Consider the following 21,736-nt stretch of genomic DNA (forward strand, 5'->3'; position numbering starts at 1 on the left):
AGAAATTTTGAAATCGTAGAAATTGGGAGGATTTTGAAGGCTCTTTTAAATTCTTTTAGTCTTTGTTTGGATTTTTTTTCCATTAGCAAAAAATAGGTGCCCTAGGTAGGCTATCTTGTGAATATTCATTGTTAGTGATAGTTTATTGTAATGTTTTGATTAACTATTGATATGTATGGAGGTACCAAAGGGCTCATGAGACTGAATTAGTATACAATAAGTTTAAAGATTCTCTCGATTATTTCTTGGCAATAAATTTGAGTTTCTTTAAATCTTTGATTTATAGAAATAGTATCCAAAATGTCACAAGAAATGATAGTTGTAGTCAGGGGGTTTTAATTTTATTAAGTGTAGAGACATCTTAGTTTGTATTCAATTACAATGCTATATAATTTTTATTATAATTTATCTTATCAATTCTAGATAAGCAAGGAATAATGTTGAGGATAAGCATTTATCCCAGTTGAGGAGTAAGTATTTTTCAGTTAGAATGTGTTTTTGACATGTTGTTTTAGTTACAAACCATACATTTTATCTTTTAAGATGTCATTTTAGCTACAAAACCATGTCATTCAATTCCACTTTAAGGGTCATTGGATGTCAATGAAGTAAAATATTTCAAATCTTCAAACTCGTCATGAGGAATGCTAGTAAAAGAATAGTATGGTTTATAAATGTTTGCCCTAATTCATTAGTGGATGTAACTAGTGATAAAAGTTATGCCAAATAGATCTTACTGTAGTCCTATTTTGTGCACTAATAGATAGACCTTTAGTTGATAGAGCAACAAAGAGTAGTACTACTGAAGCTGATCCATTTCCATGAGCAATCCGTGTGATTAGTACTGGTTCATATGTAGGGACATTATTATTGAACAAGGAAACCATGTTTTCATTAAAAGAACAAAAGCTTCCAGGCGCTTTAAAATTGTTATTATTTAAAGTGTAAATTTAGTTTACTTTTACATTACTCATTTTGGACTGATAATCCATTTATGTTTTTGTAGGTAATAATGTTTTTTTTTATCATCTTTTTGATATGACATTGAGACTATTTGGACCCACCATACGTAAAACGTACGTAGTTTCATATTGTTGCTACATAATTTTTCTTTTCTTCCATTTATTGTACTATATTAATGTTACTAATCTAACAATCTAATTTTTTTTTTAAAGGTGGAATTTACAAGCTACGGAATTAAAAAATCAGCTGATTATATCTTTTGAGGAGAAATTTGGAAAAGACATTTTTGACACTACCCTACTTCTCAAAAGAGCATCAAAGCATATAAAGGTTGTGAGGGATTAATATAGAAGGGGTCTTAAGGAGTACCCAAAGTATGACCATCCTCCCATGATTCCACTGATGGAGTGAAATGAAATAATAGAAGATGCAAAGGAGAAAAGGCTATGTGAAAATAGAGTAAATGAAGCAACATAGGGCAAAAAAAGTATGTCATGATAATATTAATACATTGTAATCATGCACTAATTAGTGATATTTGTAAATATATAATCTAAGATGTTTGAAATTGTTCATAGATTGTAGGACACATCTATGGCTACAAAAGTGAGACTACAAAAGGCCAACACAAACTTGGCTCTAGTGGCTATATGAATCTCCAATCTCAACTTGTAAGTAGGAGCAATGAAATTTCATATTTTATTTTTTATATAATGTTGCAAAAATTTTTTTTTAATGAAAGCATACATGGAAAACTGATGATATTAAGCAAAAAATACAAGGCGTAGAATTCAATGTGGACCTCATAGATGAAGATAGAAAAATTGCCTTGAAGGAAGGCTATAAAGTCATGGTTGCACACCTACGTGAAGAATCTAAAAGAATTTGCCAAGAATCTAGTGCACCAAATGATATCTCACAAGTAAATTGGTCAAATGAAAAGTAAATGAAATTGAATAGTTGAGAAGATTATTTTTTAGTGTTAGTTTTGAATGTAAATTGATTGCATAACAATGTGCATAACATTTTACTACAGCCTTCATATCCTATCAGAGAACCTACTTGTGATGAAGGCCATGATGTGCATTATAGTGGTGGAGGTGTTAATTTTCTATTTGAAATTAATTATTCAATTATGAATACAATTTAACATCTTCAATTGCAATTTGATGTGTATCCTTTTTTTTAATATTTTAGAGCATGTTGAACATCATGGTGAAGGAGTGGAGCATGTTCCAAGTGTTCAACATGTTGACATGGCAACAGATCAAAATGTCAATGCACATGATGTGACATTGTCAGGTAAGAAAAATGTATGTTATGTTGTACTAGTACTTAATTACAAGCTTGTAATAGTTAAACAAAGAAAAAGAGTATGCCAATTTATCCCATTTACTTATTCTTTCAATAGAGCCCCCTTTAGTGTAGTAGCCTCCTGCTCCTCCAAAGAGAAGGAGCCATCGTAATTTGACATTACACATGCTAGAAGAGGAGGAGAATGAGGAAGATATGGATTCTCCTATGAGCATTTTTCTTAAGAGAGCTAAGAAAAACAAAAAGAAGAAATGATGTTTTAAAAATGCTCTTTGATCAACCTTGTTGGATAATGAAAGAAATTTGTTTTAAGTAATTATCTATCAATGATGCATATTAATATTGATTTTTATTTTATGTTAATGAATATTGTTATGTCTTAATGAAGTCTTGATTAGTATTGTGTATTAATGAATTTTATATCATATTAATGAATGTTATGTGATTGTATTAATTGAATGTTATAGTTCATAAATGGATGAATGAATGAATGAAGCATGTACTTAGATGATAATGGATAATTTAGATTGATGTTGGGGGGGTGGTGAGGCAAAATGAGCTTCCACCTTCATGTGGTTGACCTTGTTAAGTAGAGAATATTGTAGTATTCTTGAAACCAAGTGAAGCTCAAACTAACATACCAAGGAATCACAAAATTGCAATGGCCTTGTGCCAAGTCCTTGTTTTGGTGTTGTATGGACTACCCCTTACCTTGTCTTCTATATTTTTATGAATTCAATCTTTGAAAATGGTGCAATAATGTTAAGGATCCTAAGCTGATATGACATATGCTCATACAAGCCAAGGATTGGTTGCCACTTACTAGAAAGGCCTTTCAGCTTGCATTTGGGAAAAACAGTTTATTTGTCTCTTCCTCTGCATAGGTTACCTTAACTATTTACTGATTTGTTTCTAACCAATACATAAACTTTTCCTCGTTGCAATTTCTTGAATTTTTTTCATATTCAAATTTGATCTATTGCATTGTAATATTTCAATTTTCTTATTGCATTTTGTTCCCAATGAATCTGATGAATACTTGGCCAGGGAGAACTCATATGCATATGTACATGTTTATATTTTCAGAATTGCTTTATAGCATAAGTTGTAGTAATTGCTTGTGATAATGTTGTTTTAAACCTTACCTTTTAGGAAGGACTTGTAGTTCCACATTTTGGTTACTACTTTTTATTTTTGATACTAGAATAGTTTAATCATTGGGTACAATCAGTTCAGCTAGATATATTCAACAAAAAAGTATCAAAATTCTAGAAGTTTCTTTAGGAACTAGATACAATAAAGGAATACATCTTATTACATATCAAGAACTTATCCCATGGAAACAAATGGGAAGTATATATAGCATGAGGAGTTAAGAGTAGCCATATAATCATTAGAGCACATCAAAACTTGATAGTATCAAACTTGATAAAGAAGTAACTAACATCCTTCATTAGGGCTCCGACCATCATTACTTTCCAGGGACTCCTAAAAGTTTGTAGCAAACAGTTCATCATTCCAGCCTGCTAGGACATATTCCTTTGGTGCATTATCATCAGGGACCATGAAATCTTCATGTTCATTCTTATCAGGGGCAGAGTTTTGGGTCATCGTAATGGAGACAAAGATAGGTTGTATGTAATAGCACTAAGGTGGACTGCACATATTCCATAAATAAGCTCATTGTTGATCATTTTGTATCATACAAACCAAATTATTTTGGGCTCTATTGTGAATCTAGTTTAAGATAAAGATGTCCCTATTTGTCATTCCTTGGTCTTTTTTATTTAAGAATTGATGACATTAGATCAAGCATTGCTCAATCCTTCAAAACTATAATCTCTCCATTTTTTACTAGTACGGTACTCTCAAAGATAATATTTATTGTTTTTGGTCATCACCAACTCTTGGGAAAGTACAATTCAATCATGGACATCATTGCACTTAATGATGGAAGAATGTATAACAAGCTCCTATTGCATGTGAACTGCCATGTACTATTATCTTTCAAAAGGCCAAATATTTAAATTTGAAATACATTGTGACAAAATTTTATAGATTGTAATGCATATTGCCAACTGAAGTATCATTTTCAAGGACCCTTGCAATAGAGCTTCATGAACTCAACTGCCCTCATAACTAAAGTGTTGTTTTCTTCCTGTGATAAGGAATTCAAAGTGTAGTAGCACATTTTAGACATGTAGTTGTTGCATTTTTAGTTCCATATGTGGTTTGTAGGAAAATGAGTTATAGATATGAACCAAAAAAAAAGAATTTGAAGAACTAGATATAAAACATAACCACCTCTTGAATTGTTTTAATGGAGCTTCATCACAATTCTTTGTGTAGAGAATTGAACAATTTAAAAGGATACGTAGTAAAGACATTAATGAATTTTGTTGATCATCTAAGCACTATTGCCTACAAACTTAATGATCTCCTCAGTCAGCAAACTTCTAACCTCTCAAACATGGAACTTCATATAGATTGCCTTGATTAGGTACTTGCATGTGTAGTAAATAGTAGCTTACCTAGTATATTCTTAATGAAGACATGAAAATATCATTCCTGGCTATTTATTTCACATTGTAGCACATTGAACCAAGACACTTCAAAATTATTTTCTATGTTTGGGTTGTATTTAAGTTATTACATCAAATGACCAATATTATTTGTTATGTTTGGGTTGCATTTATGTATTACATATTCTGACCACATCCAGTATAATACTATTTTTGCAATTTCAGAGACTTCATAGATGCCAAGAACATACTAATAAAAAGGGAATCAAGCAGTTGCAGTTGCTAGATATTGTTCCAAGATATTACAAGCACTATGTTCTCCCAACTGAGTCCAATATTCATCATTAATTGACTTGTTTATTACTTATTGTACAAAATTAATATATCTTACTTGATCCTTGTCTTTGTTTAATGTGAAAGGCCCACAAATTGGATGATTTGACCAAGATGCAGATAAATTGTCAAGCATAAATTAGGACAATGAGTAGGCAAAACCTCAAGCAGTGCCTTTTGGTATCACTCTATTTCCAATGGATAAATGATGCTATCCTCTTTCTATTTGAAGAAAGTTCCTTACTCTTCTTTCTAGGTGTGGTTAAAACTAGAATATTCCTTCTCCATCATAATAGGAACATTCTTATGTTCATAAATTATTTTGTATAAACTTAGGGTTTTCTTGTGGATGCAATTCCAAGTACAAATGTGAATAGATCTCTCTCGTGGTATTTAGCAATAGATGCTTGGAATACCTCATATGGAAATTCATATACTTCATTTAGGTATTTTCATGTAACATACAAGCAATAGGTTTTCAATACTTATATTGTTTTATAATCATTAGTTATTTCTACATTTCTTCAAATGTTATTGTGAAGACAAAAAGTAACTCTTATTGTAGAAAATATTTTACATATTGTTTGATGCAAAATATGATTTGTCTATTATTGGCAGCAATGAGTTCCATTCCACATCTTCTACTATGGCATCTAAAACATTTTACTTTCCAAGTATGATTTATAGAGCAATTCCCCTTATTATCTAGATATCAAAAAACATATTATCAAATAGTAGGAAATTTAAATATTGGTCTTGTCCATCGAGTTCAATCTATGGGTTGAGAAGATTGTTCTCATATAAAATTGTCAAGTGTGAAGGGAACTTCTCTCCTATTCATGTCATTTATGGGTCAATTTTTCAATTTCATAGCTTTTGAAATAATCATGCCCTATTACTTCTTGTTGGTTGGCTATAGAAAATGAAGTTTCTATTACATCAGTTGCTTCATCATCTCATTAGTCAGCAACTAGGACCCCTGGATCTATTACTCCTCCTAACTCATTTGGTGTTGGATGATGGGTAAGCTCAAAAGCTCTGACAAAAATAGTGTAGTTTGTACTAGACTATTCTGATTACACCAATGATCATTCCAAGAAGCCAAAGGGAATTAACTCTTGTCTTCCTTTCTAGCACTTTCATAGTCTTTATGAATACAGCCAAAGTGAACTCTTCAACAATTACATTTCTTGATAGTGATACATTCTTCTATAGTTCTTTGTATTCAATGTTCAAGAACAAATATATTTTCAATAATCTCTTTTTCTATTAGAGATGGTTTTTTTGTGGTGCATGTTGACCACAATTTTTATCCCTCAATAGCAATCCCTCTCAGTTAGCAAATGGGATGTGATGAATCCTCCTTTCCCAAAAATTTTCTTACTCTCAATAGCAATCCATATTAGTTAGCAAAAATTTTTCATTTGAGAATTTGGTAAGGGGGTTTGGTGGGTTTGGCCGGTTTGGAATGGTATTAACCCCTGCTCAGTAATTTACAATTAAGCTTTTTTCTATTTGCAATGTTCTGCACATATCTAAATTTTTCCTGCAACTCTAAAGCTACAACTTTTCATTCGAGTAACTCGTCCGTTCTATCTTGGCTCCTCAAAATTTCCATCACTATATATTGAAAAAGATTTTCCCTCTTTACTTTCGTCAAAATTTTCTCCATGATTTTTCGGTTGCAAGAATGTTAGCTTTTAGTTTTATGCCACTAAAGTGACCTATCTATATAGACATAGATAATAATCAAGAAATATTATAACAGTTAATATTTTTATGTTTTAATATTTATTCACAAACATATATAACTTGAAATCTAACCATCTGATATAACTAATAAATATAAACATACTTGTCTAATGCAAATGCTTGAATCTTGAATACTTCTTGTGTTTCTATCCCCATGGTGGCCTATTATCTAGCTCTTTGAGAATTAGACTGAAGTACTACAGTTTGCAATTGTGACATATAGATAATATTGTTGAAGTTCCAATCTACAATTTTCATGTTTTGAAGAATCTAAACTCCAAGGAACTAACTTAGTAGCCCATAGATTTACACCTCCAAGTATTTAGAACTACTGAAAACACTGTTGCATTTCTCTGAGAGAAACAAACCTTTTGTTTTCAATTCCATAAAATGATTTCTCTACCGTAGGGCTATTTGATCCCATCTATCGGCAATTCCCAAACATAGGAAACCCATCACACAAATAGTGGCACTAACTGATCACTAATTTCCTCAAGTATACACAACCAACTAAATAAGAACTTCCAAAGTTGTTGGTAACTAAAATCTCTCAACTATAGGGATTGATAGACCATAACTAAAGCAACCTCTACCAAAATGAAGGCACGGTAACTTACCTCAACACATTTGAAAGACAAAAATAAGTAGAGTCACCTTATCCTATTTTGCAACACTTCCTACTATCTAGTCTTATACTTCTACCAATAGAAATCTACTCATTTTGCAGATCAAATGGTACATTACATTATCCTCACTAGTGGCTATGAGAGGTTGTTGAAAACTAGATCATATATATTGTACACAAGATGTTCTAGATCATTAAAACCTTAGACAAGAAAGCTGCTACTTCTAGGAAGTGAAGTTTTGCATGAGGCTTATATCGTACATTGGAAATATTTAGATTTTTCATCATCTTATCTAGTTGATTTAGTTTAGTAGGATCCACCATATCTTTGTATTGATTTAGATAGTGGATAGTTTTGACATCTTCCTTGTGAATGAGAAGCATTCCATCTCAAACTAGCATCATAAACTGAGCCATAGAAATCTACAAAAATGTATGAGTTTACTTGTAAGCCCAGTAAGTCTTCTGGAGTACTTGGCTAGGGATAACTCATATGCATGTGTACATGCTTATAATTTTAGAAAGGCTTTATAGCATAAGCTGTAGCAACTGCTTGTGATATTTTTGTTTTAAACCTTACCATTTAGGAAGGACCTGTAGTTCCATGCTTTGTTGACTGCCTTTTATTTTTGTACTATATACCATTTATTAAATATCCACTCCACTTACATTGTTTTAATAATTTTTTTTTCTCTTAGATGAAGGATTGGTAGCTTCACTAATATTTCTTTCCAGTTATGTTAGCTATGCAATCTAAAATATGAAATAGTGAGAAAGAAGAATGGATTGAATAACATTGACAAGGTGATAAAGCAACAAGACCTTCAATATATGAACATAACCTTGCTATTTTCCATGGCATTGAAGCATTGAATGAATAAGGCCAGGTTTCAATTGCAAATTTTGATTTTCCTGGAAACATTTAATTAAAACCCTATTAAGATGAAGACAACAACTTTCATTTTAGCTGGAGAAATCAAAAGTGTTAACCAAATGAATAGGGCATCATTGCAGGATATGCACACAGTAGATTTTTTTGAAAGGGATTTGGAGCTTCTTTAAAATGTACAACTGTAAGGTACAAAGTGTGACTCTGTAACCTTTTCTAGCATCATCCCTATCTTAATCCTATATCAAAATAATGGAGCACATTATGTCTTTATGTAAAAATGGGAGATCTAGTAATTTTCAAAAGGTAAGAGGATTGATAAAAGATAGAGGAATAAAATAGCTACCTAGATGCAGCTGAATTGAAGGGAATGATGGGATGCCATATCTTTTTTGGTCTGAACTTGTTGCAACACAAGACAAATGGCAACCTATCTAAGGTTGTCACTTTGTCTTGATTAAATCATTTTGCTGAGCTTACTACACTGAACTGAGGATATTCAAATGAACTCAAAATCTTTTTTGTTGTCATGTGTTTGAATGGAATGTATTATATATATATATATATATATATATATATATATATATATATATATATATATATATACTTTTCTTCTAGTGCTTGAGATTGACTCCACTAGTACATACATTTGGTAAACAATTATTTTATGCATTCGTACACTAATCAATTGAAATTGTAGAAGCTACTTTGAACTTGGGAATATTTGATTAAGCTTAGTCTTTATTGTAGTCATATCCTTCTAGGCTAGAAGAAGCAACCAACAACCTATTTCCTCCTAGGGTTGTACATGTAACAGTTAAAGAGGATGCAATGCTACCCTGAATTGCTAGACATTGAGGAATTGCCCAGTCCATAGCCCTTAAATAAACAATGTTGACCAAGTTGAGATTAGAAACCTTATTCAACATGCTTTCACTTATTTTTTCCACTTTGGCTTCTACATCAACACTCACATAGGGGATAGGAGCCCACAAAAAAGATGAAGATTGTTGGTATGTGGTGCAAGTTAATCAGTGAGGAGGAGTTCTTAAATCATATTGTGTAATCAACAAATATGAAGTGCCTCACACCCTTGTAAGTATTTCAATATTCTTAGCTTCTTTGAGGCATTCTAAAAAATAACTCACATGCCTTACCTATGATTTGACATTTTGCATACATCCTGCACTCTCTCATCTAGCTGATGATGCTAAAAAACACACACAATCAAATCCAAAACAAACTTGCATTACAAATGGATTGTGGAAATCTGATATTGTTAATTTTGTGTGCATGTTTGCCAGGACAATCACAACTTAAACATATATATCTATGATATATGTTTAAGTTGTGATTGTCCTAGTAGACATGCATGCAAAATAGATATATATGTTTAAGTTGTGATTGTCTTGGTAGACATGCACACAAAATTAACAATATCATAGATATATATGTTTAAGTTGTGATTGTCCTGGTAGACATGCATGAAAAATTAACAATATCAAATTTCCACAATCCATTTGTAATGCAAGTTTGTTTTGGATTTGATTGTGTGTGTTTTTTAGCATCATCATTTTAGATCACTCTCTGTAATCCATCATCAGGATGAGAGAGTGCAAGATGCATGCAAAATTTCAAATCATAGGGAAGGCATGTGAACTATTTGATAGAATGCCTCAAAAAAAACTTGACCAATGCCTGGCAGTTTCCTACCATGCATTGGTCAAAATTTCAAAAAAATTTCACCAATGCCTGGGAGTTTCCTAGCAAGCATTGGTCAAAATTTTGACCAATGCTTGGAAGTTTTCGACCAAGCATTGGTCAAACTTTCAACCAATTCCTGGAAGGTTTTGACCAAGCATTGGTTGAACTTTTGACCAATTCCTGGAAGTTTTCAACCAATGCCTACTAGTTTCCTACCAAGCATTGGTCAAAATTTCGACCAATTCCTAGTGCACCAGGGCTCTGGGAAGTTTTCGACCAATAGATTGGTCAAAATTTTGACCAACCAGAAAGTTGGTTGAAATTTCAATGAGAAAAAATTTGGCCAATTGGTTGGTCCAATTTCAACCAACCTGAGTCAAAATTTTGACCAATATTGGTCAAAAAATGGGGTCAAATGTACTAGTGGGAGATTGTTGAAAATAGATTGATACAAGTGCAAAAATGTGTTTTAATCATTATTTTGTCACTGATGTCAAACTTTCTACTTGCTGGTCAGATAATTTCTTAGATGGTTTGAGTACTATCATTTGTTTGATTGATGAAGAGGATTTGATCAAATAGATTATAATAGAACCTAGAGGAAAGGTTGAGTTATGATATTGAAAAGGGGTACAAGGATCAGTTAAGATAGTGATATTATATTGCATTGATAATCTACTTAAGGTTGCAAATAATAGACACACCAATTAATTTCAAAAGAACAAGTTAAACAAAGTATGGCTACCAAGCTTAATAATCTACATAGTAGGTGTCGAGAAAATTAAGTGTACGACAAGCAAAAATTTGGTTGGAGCCAAGAAAAGTCAAAGTTTAGTGTATGCCAAGTGATATAGTGTAAGCTGAGTAAAGTTTAGTTGATGTCGAGCACTAGTAAACTTTAGTTCATTCTGAGTGTTTTGATAGTGGATGTCAAGCAATGCAGTATCTATTAAGCATCTGAATCAAGTTAATGTCGAGTTTCAACATTATGAGAAAGATCATGAATTTGATGAATTTGAGCTGACAAGTTTGATTTCTTGGATTGTGTGAATTGTGTGGAAGATAAGCTTGATGAGTTGGAGGCATAGAATTCAAGGTGAACCATTTTTTAGGTGAATTCAAAGAGGAATAAAGGAGAAGGTTCTAGAAGTAAATAAAATGAAATGATGGGTAGATTCATTGAATCCTACCTAATTCAACCTAACCCTAAAATGGATGATTAAGGATGAACAATAGAAGATCTTAATTTTCTATTTATAGAGATGGTTGGTTAGAAGAAAAGGTTTTCATGTGTGAGAACCTAAGGAAGACAAGGAGTCTAGGGTATTGCTTCATTCATTGACCTAAGAAGAGAGATTGTTATTGGAATGAAAAGCAAGAAGGCTTAAGGGTATGGATGCTTGAAGGGTGAACAAGCTATTAGAGTTGAAGTGTGTGAAAGCCAAGTAGAATGGAGGACTGAAAATAGAGATCTGCAATCTATAAAATGGAGTTGTAAGTTGTCATCAGATCAAGCCTTACTTTTACTTTCTAATCATTATATCAATCTAGAGTAAATCATTTGGATTAAAGTTGACCTAATAATCATTTGTAGATCCTTTAACAAGGTGACATTCCAATTGAATGATCTAAAATCCTTTAACAAGACTCACTCCTAAGAGGGTGATTGAAATCCTTTAACTAGGTCACATTTAGCAGTGTGCATTGTAACCTTTAATATTATTGGCCTTTCATAGGGCATCACTATAGAAGAGTGAGAATGAGTAGAATGTAACTAGTGGTATTTCCCAAATTGGGTTTCCATATTAAAACATTATGTCAAATGTGTTATTGAATATGTTATGCTTCATGCTTACATTTCTGCAAAGTTTATTAGACAATAACTTACAAGTTTAAGTGATTCTATGATTTAATGGATGCATGCATGATGAAAATGTTTTACAGATATGGGTTCACTAAATTGTGAAAAAAAATATTTGTACATCTAGACCTTGGATAACTGATTCACCGCCTCCCCCCTCCTCAGTTATTCTAAATAATTCCAACATACACTTGATGTGGACTTCATTCATTATGGTAGTCTTTGCGTTCTTGTGTTGTGGTTTTTTTAATGTTTTTTTTATTGCTTTAGACAATCATTGTTTCTCTACTTAGATTAGGAGGATAAAGTAATCACCCTATCATATACATTATTCTATTTGTATCTCCATCTTCTATGTGTTGTTAAATATTATGTCGTGCTTGTGCTATTGTTTGTACTAGTGATCTTGTATAGTCTTTTTGGTCACTTATGATATAGTACTAGCAATTCTTTTTGGTCTACATCTTATTGGTCCAAAAAGACTCTCCCTCGTATCTCATCTATGCCTTTTCCCACATTGTATTTTAGTTCTACCACCTTTGGGGAATGACGATATTTTCATAATTCATATAATATTACATCTTATCATATGATCTTATTGACCCCAAAGTTAGTAGATCCCTTCATTCTCTCTCTTTTTGTTATATTCTTATTTCCCTTTGATATGTTTCTCTTCTTGGGGGCATGCTATAGTGGAAACATTATTCATTGGATGCATGTACTCTATTGTTAGATTCATTTCTCCTGTTAAGGTGTTTACAATCACTTTAATATGGGCCATACACTCTGCTCATCCTTTTTCCATGGAATAGAAATACAGATTACATGTATAACTTGGAATACTTTAGGCTGTAGTGCTTGGTATGATTTATAAGGTATACCCAAATCTATGCATTGTTATTTTATGTTTACCCTCTCTCTCACACACATTTTTTTCCTTCTAGTTTTTGAGAATTATTGACAATTCATGGGGCCTTGATCTCTTTTCAGATCTCTCTAAACTATTCATAGTTTGGGAAGCTTGATCCTTGTTTTGGCTCTTCTTTTGACCACTTATAGTAGGGAATCCCGATCTTGTTTCAATCCCTTAAGGAAACACACATCCTTATGCCTAGAATGCTTTTGATTCTTCTTTTTTGGACATGGAGTTCCCTAGAAGTTGAATCCCTCAATGGACTAACTAAAATACTAAACACACTTACTAGACCATTTGGTTCATCATTGATGGCACATGCCACACACACTTACTATACCATTCAACACCATCTCTTTTTTCTTTTGAAGATAAACTTTTCCCTTTATTTTCCTTTTCTTGTGTGGTTCAAGATAAGGCACACAAACCTTATTTGGCAAGTAACTACACCACTTTTTATATCATTTATCTCTCTTATTATGATTTTGGACATGATAGAGACTCTTGTCTCTTTGGGCTTGATTATTTCTTTTCCTCCTAGATCATGATAAGATCTTCTCTTTTTCTCTTGATCTACTTTACCGTGAGTTTTAGGAAACTCATACTCACACTAATGAGGGGGATAAATGTATGATCTTAAAATGATTAGACTTTCCTTTTAAGACCTTTTAGCTCCCTCGTCATATTTCCTTCTTCAAACCATGGATATGTTTGTGCTTGATCTCTTTTTCTCTTCTCTTCTTCCTCTCTGCACCCTATTTCTTCGGGTATATTCCCTCTCTTTCTATGGCTTCCCAGACCTAATCTCTAGGACTAGGTTGACTCAGATCAACCTTTTTTGGACTAGGTCAACCTAGGTCAACCTAGTCCCTAAAAGGCATCAAGGTTTTAATTATTTTTCTTGTGCTCTCCTATTGGCTTGTATTGTTTTCCTATCCAAAAACTCATATATAAGAAGAACTGAAGGCTTTATTTCCATATTTTATTCATGCATGCACTCAAGTAATCCAAGATCTTTCTCTCAAGTGAAGATATTTTCCTTTTACATTCAAGGAGTTCAATTATTCAATATTTTCAAGCATTTAAGGAAGGAAATTTCTATCTGGTGTTGAAGGATCCTTTGTAAGCATTTCATCTTCAAGATCTAGCTTATCAGTGGTCATCAAGGGAGGAGATACACATTGAAGCATTCATCACTTTCTTCATTGATGCACTTTTATATCCATCGCACCATGATGGGATTATGATAGATCTGTTGCAAAGTGTGGATATACCCTACATTTGTAGTTCAATATGTACAATACAATTACATACAAAATCCTTAAGGGTTTCAAGAAAGATGAATCCTTACATTTATCTTGTCTTTTAGTCATTTACATTTACATTTATCATTTATGGTTGATTCCTTAACCTAGGGATTGTCCAAGGCAAGCCTTCATCAAACTCCAACCACAAAATCTCTTTTTTATGTGTTGAATTGTAGGATATCAACAAAAGGTTTGTGGATCTAAAACCTACTTTCCAGAGTTTTCTAGAGAATTCAATTTTAGGTTGTCAAGCTATGTCAACATGGTTTTGGGATGTTTTCCCAAGTCAACCTAGTCCTCCCATATCCATTTTTGAGGATATATCTAGGTTTTGTTCCTTTCATCATTTTATTCTGAGATCCATGGACAGATATTCAAAATAGTTCAGATATGTGAGTTTTGGAGCTAAAATACATCTTCTTTTATGGATTTCAAGGTGAATCTTTTATATTTTATTTCCTTTTATATCCTTACCCTAGATCTATATTTTAATTGGGCTAATTGTATTCATATATCATCTATATAAATATATTATTTAAGCAATTAGTTCAATCTCACATTCACACTGTCCTATCAAGGGCTAAATAGTACCTTTCCTTGTATTGTATTCCTCCTAATAATTCAAATTCAGTATTAGCACTCTTCTTCCTTTGGGTCCTAGCTAATCTAATTTTGATCATAAGTGGAATCATATTTAGAGATTTCCCTCTTTCCCTCATGCACATATTTGAATGGCTTAGTGGACCTTGGAATTGGGAGATCTACAACCCTCTTTAAAGTATCTCCCTTTCTCCCTTAAACAATACCCAACGCTATAGATTTGCATCTCCCTTTTTAGCAATCTTAAGTAGTTTTATCACTATATATAGCCTTCTAGAAAAATTCTTTGTACTTTCATACAAATTTCTTCCTATTCCACTTCTTTAATATATGTTTGAATATTGTTATCATACAAAGGGATATGAAGTATCTTGTCCCTACCATGTAACATAAAATTTATTTATTTTCAATTGAAATATTTTTATCATAATGACAAGCCAATTTGATTTTAACAACATACTCTACATGGTAATAAGTTTCTTCATTTATAACACTTCAAAAATACCACCCTTTTTTATAAGTAAAAATACCTAACTTTTATTCTTTGCATGTTTAGTAGTATATTTTTGCAAGTCTTTATGATGTTTGGTATCGAACCATTTGTTAGCATGTATTTACCAACATCTAGATCTTCATTAATGTTTTCCTTGTTCATTTTTGTATACTTTCACATATATTAATATATCTATTGTACACTATCATCTTTTAGATTTCTTGTATCTTCTTACTAGTGTTATACTAGTCTCACATTGCTTAATATGATTTAATGGATTTTTTTTTTAACTATTCATTCTCTTCCTCCAAAAAGGTCAATTCCTTCAACATTTATGAATACTTCTTCTAGACAAATAAATCTTTGTGATAATCATCTTTCTTATTTTGTTTCATGATAATCCACCAAGTGTCATTTGGTGAATATCCTCGAAAACTAAGAGAGGGGGGAAGTGAGGGGTGGGTGGATTAATCAATGGCATATTCATAAAAAAAAAAATTATTTAACTACTTAACCCATTCAAAGTAAACATGATTAAGTATACATACAAATCTTACACAATGAATACTAGATTATTATGTGCCAAACCCAAGAAGAAAAAAATCACAAAGAATCTAATTTGCATGAATAAAAACATTGGTTAAGGAGGAAATGGTTATAGTGATTTTAACAAAGAGAGGTACATTGTCAAAATCCTCACTAAAACTGGGCTCAAAACCTAGAAAGGTGCACAATCAATATTACAAAGGCTTTAACTATAGATGGATCATTTCCAAGATAAATAAGATATGAACTGAGAAGAATGCATCTACATATGAATGAATCAATTCCTTTTAGGCTCATATCTCCACACACCTATTTGTAAAAAATCTAGTTAGGAATCTTTAACAAATTTCTTACACCCCATATATATCAACTAGCACACTGAATTAATCACACTTGTCTTTTCCTTTATATTTTCTTACACACACTATATGTTTTGCATACATCCACACACAAACATTATATATTATTGGCATATATGTGTTGCCTCCCATGTTTATATTGTGTTCCATGGTTATTTGGACCAAGATATAATTTGATGGATTTTTTAAGTGCATTAGCATATTGAAGTGCTTTGATCATTGTATACTAAATTTTGATTACCAGTATCATTGTTTCTAGATGTGTTACTATTTAATTTGATCATATCTACATGATGATGTTAGTGATGTGAAATATGCCTTATGATGATGTCTAGTTTATTTTGTATTTAGACATGGATTATAATTTCTAAGTAATCAAGTGGATATAATGATAGAATATTCTAATGGGATGTTTTTGAAGACCTCGAACATGGCCACTCCTAACAAGGTGATATAATCCTTTATCAAGATTACATCTTACAGTGTGTTTTGTAACCTTCAATAGGGTTGGCTCTTAACTGAGCTCACTTCAAAAGAGTTTAAAAGTGGTATCATATTACTTGGTGTTTTTTTTCCAAATTAGGTTTCCACATTAAATCCTAGTGGCTAAGTGTTGATATGAATAAGTTGGATTACTAATGATTTACTATATGGATAGAGTATATTTATGAATTTGATTAAGTTTTTTGAAGTTTTAACAATTGAACTTTTAACTACTTCCTATGGAAGGGACTACTTTTTAAAAGACCATAGTTGTGTATACCTCAATGCTCCATGGGGATAAATATCATCAAGGAGAAACACCAAGGAATTTTATGAGGTCACTTTGGAAAAGCTAAAAAATTTGAACAATTATATAGGTACTATTTCTAGCCTAAAATGCATCAATATGTCAAGAAATTTGTGGAACAATATGTTATTTATAGAGGGTAAAAGGAACTTCATCCAATGTGGGATTGTATCAAAACTTAACTATACATACTAGGCCTTGGGAATGCCTTAGTATAGCTTTTGTATTGGGTTCACCTAAGACAACAAGTGGCTATGATAGTGTGTATGTAGTTGTGGATGGGTTCAGTAAAATGGCTCACTTTATCCAATGTAAGAGTGAAAATGATGCTTCTTATATTGTAAGACTATTATTTAAAGAAGTTGTGAGAATCCATATGTTGTCCTTAAGCATAGTGAGTGACATGGACACCAAATTTGTTAGTAACTTTTGGAGAACTCTCTAGAAGAAGTTAGGTACTAATTTGTCATTTTCTTTAGTCTGCCATCCTCAATTAGATGGTCAAATAGAGGTAGTGAAAAAAATCCTTGGGTAATATATTAATAACATTAATCAAACAACATTATAAAGCATGGGATTTAGTGATTGGGCAAGTTAAATATTCATACAATGACACATTGAATATAAATATAGGAAAAAGATCTCTTTGAGATTGTCTATGGCTACCATCCTAGGGGTGTGATGGAGTTGAGGGAGTTGAAAACAATAGAAAAGAGAAGTGCATTAGAAGAAACTTTTACAAAGATTATTAATGAATTTTATGAGAAAGTGAAGAATTCCTTATAGTAGAGTATCGACAAATACAAATCCCAAGATGATAGATCAAGGAGGGAAGTGAAATTAAAGGTAAGTGATCTGGTAATGGCCTATCTTAGGAAGGAAAGACTACCTAAGGGATAACCAACCAAGATTCTAATGGAAATATTGGACCTTTGAAGATAATACAAAAGTTTGGTGATAGTTCTTATGAGGTTGAATTACCTCCAAATTTAGGAATATATTAATCTGAATCATTTTGTCAATTCAGAGGATAATATCAAAATAAAGAATAGTGGTATTTTAAACACATAATAATTCATATGAAGACTTATATTTATTCATAATATTAAAGATATTATACAATTATGGAAAATATCATAAGTGAGATGTATGCATGTGAATCAATCAAATTTGGACAAACTCGTGGAGGAGTTGTATGTCTGAGTTCATAAAAGTTGGGCAATCTCGTGAATGAGATATATGCCCATGAATTCCATAGGAGATGGGAAATACTATAGATGAGATGCATGCCCATGAACTCCATATAAAAATACTGATACAATGGAAATCTCAACAAACAAGATTTATCTCCTTCTCCTTCTCCTCATTAAATCTGATTCTAACCTCTTTAAATATCTTCATGGAAGTTGAAATGTCATGCCATTTAAATCCTCATTAGAAATTGAATGGAAAATTCAAAATTGAAAATTCATTACTTATATAATATGCTAGCTTAAGTATGATAATTCCTCCCCTCTTACAAGGCAATGGGCCCCATTTCCTTATCACCTTCTAAATGATATGAAATCAATAATGATTTTTTTCACACAACACAAAAATGAGATATGTTAAGAAAAATTCATGTTTGGCAATACCCTTTGAGTTCTCACGATCTTTCAATCACTGAAAAGAAGAAATGCCTAGAGGAATGTATTTAGTAGCACCAATTTATTTGTCCTTCCACTATTGGCAGTCCATCCAATCGTGACTCTAGAAAAAATGTATCTCTAGATTATAAACCATGTCACCCTTATAAGTAGTTTTAAGATGTAAGATATTCCCCATGGACATAATAGCTTTCTTATCAACATAAATAAATAGGTTGATATACATACTCTCTGTGGTGATGAGTAACTCCTTTACTGCTTCTAATAGAAGTACTAATAGCTAAATTTGATGTCACCCCAAGTCATGAACAACTGCTATAATAAGTCCTTTTCTTGATGCACCAACTACATTGACTGATCCAATTTAAACAAATAATAAATTCACTTCTTGCGGCAAAGACACCAACGCAATTCTATTTCAATTCATTAGATATACAAATTGTCTCATCACCAGTAATTTTGAGGCAACTATGAACAAGCCACCTTGAGCCATTAACCTCATATGTTGATGATGACAATGTACATGGAAATGATTTTTCAAGTACTCATCAACTAATGTGAAGGGATAACTATGTTATAAAATGAGTTCAAATATTATGGGAAGGATAAAAATAATTATTAACCTCCATTGTCTATGGAAAAAAATTAAACTAGTACCAAATCTGCATTTTAAAGCAAATTTAAGAATTTGAATGTAGTCAATTCAAATTTCTTTTGACCAAATTAGAGTTGGGAATCCAAATTCTTTCAAAGATAATAGGTTTAAAATTGAAAACCATTCTTCCAAAAGTCGGTTCATATTCCAAAGATAGATATATTAAATATATCTATTTTAGAATCAAAATGAAACAATTCTCTAAAATTAATAGTTGTAATTCAATATCGAACTTCAGTGTCAAAAACTAGGAAGTTGTTAGCCACAAAAAACTCTAGAAAAACATAAAAATAAATTCTTGGGCCACTAATTAGCAATAGAACCAATTAACATTATTACCAAATCTTGAAAACTCTCTTTGGTTGCATATTATCTTCCTCTAAATAGATGCTTCTTCTTTGGTGACAACTATTGGACAAGTGAATAAAATGGAAGATTCTCCATATCATAATTTTCCACAAATAGTATGTTATCTTCTTATAATCAACTCATTCCAACAATATTTATATGGAAATGATCAAACTTGGCTCTAATATCATTGATCTGAATCATTTTGTCAATTCAAAGAACAATGCCAAAAGAAAGAATAGTGATATAGTAAACACATAATAATTCATATAAAGACTTCTATTTATTTATAATATTAAAATTTTATACAATTATGGAGAATCTTGTAAGTGAGATGTATGCATGTGAATCAATCAAATTTGGAAAAACTCATGAAGGAGTTCTATGTCTAAGTTCATAAAATTTGGGCAATCCCATGAATGAGATGTATGCCCATGAACTTTATAAGAGATGGGAAATCCCATGGATGAGATGCATGCCCATGAACTCCATATACAAGATATGATACAAATTGGAAATCTCAAAAAACAAGAATTATCTCTATCTCCTTCTCCTCATTAAATTTGATTTGAGCCTCTTTATATATCTTCATAGAAGTTGAAAGGTTGCACCATTTAAATGCTCATTAGAAATTGAATGGAAAATTTAAATTGAAAATTCATTACTTAATATAATAGGTCATCTTAATTAAAAATCATAAATACTATATTAAATATCAGTGACTAATATGCATACAATGGACCCACTCAAAACTCATATCATACATAGAACTATGAAAAGCACACGATGTAGATTGGGTAACAGAGATCCCTACACCTAAAACATTATAATTTTAGAGTGTATACTAGATACAAAAATAGTGAATAATACAAGGAAGGGAGCCTACAAGGAATACTTAGTAAAATGGAAAGGTCTACCTAAAGCTTAAGTAGTTTGGATGACTAAAGGAGATATTATCAAGCATGGTACAAATTAGTTTTAGACCTTACAACTCATGGAAATGGGTTTTTCTCCTACCCTAGGAGTATAGTGTAGGAGAACCTTAAAGAACTTGGATTTTTTTAATGCTTGAACTATAAGTAAGTAATAAGTCCATGTGGAAAAAAAATCTAGTGAGGACTAGCCAAAGAAAGTCAAAATTGCTGTAAAAAATCCCAAAGTTGACAGAGTGTAACTTGTTAGTCAACATGGTCAAAATATGGTCAAAGAATAGGAGAACATTTCGAAGGTCATATTTTTTGTCCAGATGACCAATATGAATTTTTGGAGTTACTAGGACAAGGTTTTAGTTAAGTTGCAAAAAAGTTGTCAATTTTGCTCAAAAGTTGCAAAGTTGCAACTTGACAAGATGTGCAACTTTTTGGCAACTTTGATATTTTGTCACCTATAGTCCAAGAATAAGTTGGATAGAATTAGAATATCCCAAGATCTTATAAGAGCCTTTGAAAACTGAATTTTTTTAGTCAGAAAGCAATCTAAACCCACATTTTAAAAGAATTCACTATTTTTCATGCATTTGTATGTACATTTTTCTAGTGTACTGGAATGGTGATTGGAAAAATCTTAATTTGTAGATAGAGTTTATAATTATCTTCCACTTTCAATTGATTTGAGGTTTCTAATTTCTTATTAGTTTATTTTTCATTATTTATAGCGTAAATAGGTTTGAAACCCTCACAAACTAGGGTTTGTGTTGAATAATGGCATTTTACCTAACATTCCACAATGGAAATCTCCCATGAATTGGTGGAATGTTAGGTTATAATACATAGTTTCATTTTTTTTTTGATTTAGGATGGTTTGGAATGGTTTTCTATTTTTAATGGGAATCCCTAGGTTGATCACTATCTAATGTTGAGCTAGGAAGGTAGTGCAAATACCCAAACAAGTGGGTTATATGGATTGAACAAGTGGATTCACACATGGATGGATGTTCTTTTATGTCTAATAGACCTATATCAATTATTGGCTTGATGTATTGAATTCCCCATGTAGTTAATGAAGAATAAGTTTTGAATCATGTTCAAGAAGGCCTAAAAGCCTAAAAAGGAGGGTTTTGTGAAAGGGTGGGTAATTGGAAGAAACTAGATACCAAATTGAGATATTATTTAGATAA

General features: G+C 31.9%; 1 pseudogene; it reads left to right on the plus strand.

Annotated features, from left to right (window-relative positions):
• Positions 1–4,597: 4,597 nt before the first annotated feature.
• On the plus strand, positions 4,598–6,152 carry LOC149531420 (protein ABIL1-like; annotated as a pseudogene).
• Positions 6,153–21,736: the final 15,584 nt, after the last annotated feature.

The sequence above is a fragment of the Cupressus sempervirens genome, chromosome 11 (genome assembly GCF_028749045.1).
Source record: "Cupressus sempervirens isolate cs-2001-9-10 chromosome 11, ASM2874904v1, whole genome shotgun sequence".
Taxonomy (NCBI): Eukaryota; Viridiplantae; Streptophyta; class Pinopsida; order Cupressales; family Cupressaceae; genus Cupressus; species Cupressus sempervirens.